Source organism: Otolemur garnettii, unplaced genomic scaffold (assembly GCF_000181295.1).
Source record: "Otolemur garnettii isolate 467f Iridium unplaced genomic scaffold, OtoGar3 scaffold00024, whole genome shotgun sequence".
Taxonomy (NCBI): domain Eukaryota; kingdom Metazoa; phylum Chordata; class Mammalia; order Primates; family Galagidae; genus Otolemur; species Otolemur garnettii.
The window spans coordinates 10,759,542-10,764,907 of record NW_003852419.1 but is presented as its reverse complement, the minus strand read 5'-3'; positions in this window follow the sequence as shown (position 1 = coordinate 10,764,907).

The window sequence follows — 5,366 nt, the reverse complement described above, 5'->3', positions numbered from 1 at the left end:
AAAAAAAAAGTACACTGTGTAGGGTGATCTGAAATATCTTTTATATTTAACATTCCTATTTTTTCTAAACCAAAATTCTCTGTTCCTTTTTTGAACTCTGAGAATTCTGTCCACTTCTGCTTGTTATTCATGGTTATCTGTGTTACAATCAATGTGTTCCTCTGTGATTCTATTTAATTTCAAATGGCCTAACGATGGTAGATGCAGCACATTTTCTTATACTGAAAATCTTGTCACTTTTATGTTAGTAATTTGCCACTTTTCATTGTTGAGTAGATTTCATTGTATGAATGTACCAAATTTGTTTTTCTGTTCCACATATTAATGGACATTTGAGTTGTTTGCAGTTTGGGACTATTACAACTATAGCTGCTGAAAACATACATGCATGAGTCTTTGTAGGTACATATGTTTTTATCCTTGGGTAAACACCTCAAAGCAGTATGGCTAGATTGTTTGACAGGTTTATGTTTAAATTAGTGGGAAAGTGACAAACTGTTTCCCAAAGTGGCTGGACATTCTCACTAGCAGTGTGTGGAAGTCATAGATCCTTCACATTCATACCAAATGGGGTCAATATTTAATTTTATCTGTTCCAATAGCCACTATTTCATCATAGTTTTAACTTATATTTCTTTAATAATTAATATTGTTGAGCATTTTTTCATGTGCTTTTTTGCCATTTATATATCTTCTTTGTTGAAGTGTTTATTCAAATCTTTTCCCCAGTTGAAAGAAAATGGTCTATTTTCTTATTACTGAATTGTAGAGTACTTTAGATATCTGGATATTAGTCCTTACTCAAATATGTGATTTATAAAAAGTTTCTTCTCCCTTTCTGTAGACTGTCATCTCATTTTTTAAATCATTTTTTTCAGAGAGAATACTTTAACTTCTGTAAAGTTCAATTTATGTTTTTTATTTTAGGAATTGTGTTATGCCTAAGAAATATTTTCCTAACCCCCAAATAGAAAGGTGTTTGCCTATGTGTTCTCAAAATTTCAAACAATATTTTTAGATTTGTCTAGTTTCATTAGCAATTCTGTCAGATTTTGCTTCATGAATTTTTGAGCTTTATTCTTCTCAGTTGGGGAGTTTGGCGGGTTTCTCCTGGGATCACCCTCTTTCTGCTGTGTCTTGAACATACTCTCAAGTCCGTCAGTAGGACAGTTGTTAGACTCTCCTCATTTTTCTTTGAATGTCAAGCATTTCTGTTCTGATGCTCAATGTTTTAAAAACAATTGTTTCATACATTTTGCCCTGTTTTTTAGTTGTTTCAAGATGAAAGTTAAATTTGATCCCTGTTACAATGTTGTTATTGGAAGTGAAGTTCCAGTGTAAATTTTTAATAACTTTTTTCAAGTTATTTTTATTACTGGTTCTTCTAAAAATGGTTATCGATAAGCAAAAGGCATAAATATTTAATTGATTCTGAAGGTCATCTTTAAGTTACCTTTATGAAACTGCAAGTTGAGATCAGAAGTAACAATTTCTGCTAGTTTTCTCTATTATATGATTTTATTTGTTTTGTTTTCTCCTTGTTATTTATCCTTTTGTTTTATTTTCTGAACTTTTCACCTTATACTTACATTAATCAATTTATCTTTTCCAGAAGATTTTTGGTTCCACTCCTACAGAAGTTAACTAATAAGATGTCAAATGTTTAAAAATCAAAACAAAACAAAGAACTATAAAGAGATAGAGGAAGGGCAGAGCCTGTGGCTCAAAGGAGTAGGGCTCTGGCCCCATATGCTGAAGGTGGCGGGTTCAAACCTAGCTCTGGCCAAAAACTGGAAAAAGAGAGAGAGAGAGAGACATAGAGAGAGAGAGGAAGAGGAAGAGGAAAAAGAAAAAGGAAAGATGGGGGTAGAAGGGAGAGGGAAAAAAGCAATTTTTTCTCAATTCTTGGGCAAGACTACTTTACTGAATTATGTATGGGTGCTGAGAAGTCAGACATTGATCTGACTCTCTTCCTTCTGGGTAATCAGTGTATAATAAATTGTAGAAAAACTTAAAATTATATCCCCCTTTGACTTGGTGTTCTGAAACATTGCTACATTGTTTTAATTGTAATATTTTTATTCACTTAGCACACGTACTGCTTTAATATCAAAGGCCTCTTGGCTTTTCTCAGTTCTGGGCAATTTTTCTCACTATGTTTTCCTAAAACTCTATTAAACAGATAGTAGAAATTTCAGATTTATCCTCAATTGCTCAAAATATTTCTTTTAGACTTTCCATCTTTTTGCCCCTTATGTTTCAAACGCTCTTTTAGCTCATGAATTTGCTTAAATTTTGTTTGGCCCATAATACCATTCAGCTAATCTATTGATCTCTTGATCATATAGTTTATTATAAACTTTACATTTTTTTCTATTCAGAATTTGTCGGTTTAAAAATTATGGTTTATGTGTTGTTTTTACATGTGGTATTCTCTGAACCCTTTGAGAATATTAATTTTCCTTATCAGTGATGTTTGACTTGTGTTTGTTCTCTCTGTCACAATGTCGTCACTTACTGTGTCCTGATTTTTGATCATGTGCTCATTTTTAGTGAATGTTTACTATTAAATGATCTACTATAAATATGCAAATTACTCATGAGTCTTTCTGTATATCATTGTGTAACCTGATTTGAGAAGAAAGAGGTTTGTAGGTGGATGCGAAATGATATGTGGATAGCCTCTCTTGGTTATGGCTGGCCCACAGTACTACTGCTCTGACACATTCTGTGTTTTCCACTTGAAAACAGTCCCATGATTGGTACTTTGTTCAAGAGAAAGAGGGGATATTTGAAGAGGTTGGTCTTTTAATCTGAAATTTCTATTTTTTTTTAAATCAAACTATATTGTTATGTGATTGTGGCCTCCTGCCTATCTCTAGCATCCACCACTGTGGTCGTGAAATACTTTAGGTATCATTTCTTTGTGTGATTTAAAACACAGTCTCTTTATGTTCATCCCATCTGCTTTGTATTTTTAGAAGTTCCTCACTGTCTCTGGTTGGTTTCTTTTCATAAGCCTTGTTATATATGGGAGTATACATATATGAATGAATCTTCTATCATGTCAGAGGATTGGACATAAGAATGGAAAACAGCACATATGATTAGCCTACCATTTTGAAGCAGAAGTACATTATACTCAGGTTTCTAAATCTCATTTAAATTTTTCCTCATGAATCCAATGGACATTGTTCTATAATAATTGAATGATTATTTATCAGTTGCCCTGGAATTTAGAACACTTAGGTAATATAGGATTCTATCAATAATTCTGTAGGTTCAGGCTTTGAGATTCACTTACTATCAATGTTTTGTGTATAAGAGAAGAATATTAAAAAATTACCTCATCTATTAATTTTTTTACTACCTGTAAAACTTCTATCAAATAATTAAAAGAGAGAGACTCAGACTAATTTTAGACACAATAAATTTATTATTGCTCTCTGATTCAAAGACCTCACAACTCTCTCTAGTTTATACCTGTACTGTTGATTAAATTAATTTGGCAGTCAGTAGACTGAACACCAGGCAACAGTATAAAAGGGTGCTATTGAGTAAGGGATGGACAACACTCATGAATCTCTGAGACATTATGTTAACTCTAATGGAGAACTGTTTACATAGCAACGCCTTCTGTCTATTCACAGTTCATTAATTATGATAGTACCTAGCAGTTTATTTTTTCTATATTCTATAACAAAACAAAAAATATCTGTGTAAGGATATTTTGTACCAACCAAAATAATTTCCGTATTAGCTTAAAGTTTTGGGGTCAACTAAAATATTTCCAGATATAAATATGACCATACATGACAAGTGTGACTTCCAAATTTCTTTCTTCATACTTAACAGATTTCCCAATTAGTGCTGCCAAAATGTTTCCATGTGAATAAATTCATTGCATAAACACTGCACAATTTGAACTCCTACAGCATACAAGACATTTTAGGGGAAAAGGAGACAAAGAGGACATATTAGTCTCAAGTTGTGATGGAATAGCTATGGAGAAACAATGCAGATATGATTATTTTCACAGAATTATAAGGAAAATAAAAAAAAAAACTGAAGTGATGCAAAGTGTAGATAAAAAGTTTCTCAAAGAGCAAGTAGTACATGATACATAACAATTAATAGAATGGGTATGTACTCAGAAATCTTTTAGAGGACATTTGAGCTGTAGTTCAATGGGCACATGAGTGTGGGAGCCAGAGAGGTAGACTGGATAGAGGCTATCCCTGTGAGATAGCATAGTGGGCAGGAATCAGCAAATGTGTTTGATGATGAAGAAATAAAATAGCCTAGATGAACTCCACAGCTTCTACAGGGAAAAAGTAGAAAACAAAGCAGAAATGAGAGTGTAGGGGTCTGATAGCTGAGGAACTTAAATACTAGACTAAGCATGACTTAAATTTGTAAGTCGATGACATGATTAACTGGATAGATAGTCATGTTTAGAAGTTTAAAAAAATCAGTGTAGATGTATTAGAATTTATTCATCCATCATAATCTTGGGCACGTGCTGATTTCTGGATACACGGGTTAAGAAGACAACAAATTATCTCATGAAATATACACTTAAAAATTAAAACTGTAAGTGATTTAAGGAATTATACTAGAGAGTAGTAGGAACAAGGAGGATGTATTTTTAGTTCAGTGATCAAGGAAAGAGACGTCAACATGGTGGTACTTAAACTGAGACTTGAAGAAGGAGCCAGGCAGGAAGAGAGCACAGGCAGAGGTCATGACCCCTGTGAAGGCACAGAGACCAGATGGAGTTGGGCGAGTTTGTCTGGTGAACTGTTTGTGTACCTGTGCTGAGATGAGGTTGAAGAGCAAAAGCAGGGGGATAGATCAAGTAGCACATTTTACAGTGCTTAGAAGGAGGCCAGGTTAAAGACTCAGATAAATTAAATTCTACATGGATTTAGTTTAAAGTCCAGAGCTAAACCAAAAGGCACTCATCTGTGAAGGTCCACAGGACAGCCAAGTATACTGTGAGTTTGGGCCATGAAGAGCAGGAAAGTGTCAGGATTCAAGTAATGTTAGCTTGCTCACATAGCTGCGATCTGGACAATGTGGACAGACCTGGGGCAGAGACATTTCACAGTGGGAACCATGACACACTGTTGTTTCCTAGGAAATTATAAAATGAAATAACACAAAGTCAAAGCTGCTGTGTGTGTTCATTTTTAAATGTGTTTTTTAAAATTTACATTAGGTCTCACTGAAGGATCAATTCAAAGGGGACAAGAAACATAAAAGACTATCTTTAGCTGGAAGGTATGGACCTTTAGAGCTTTTCCCTGGGGTGTAGAGTCCTGTATTATTGGAAATGTTTGTCATAAGGATGCCTGTTATTATGA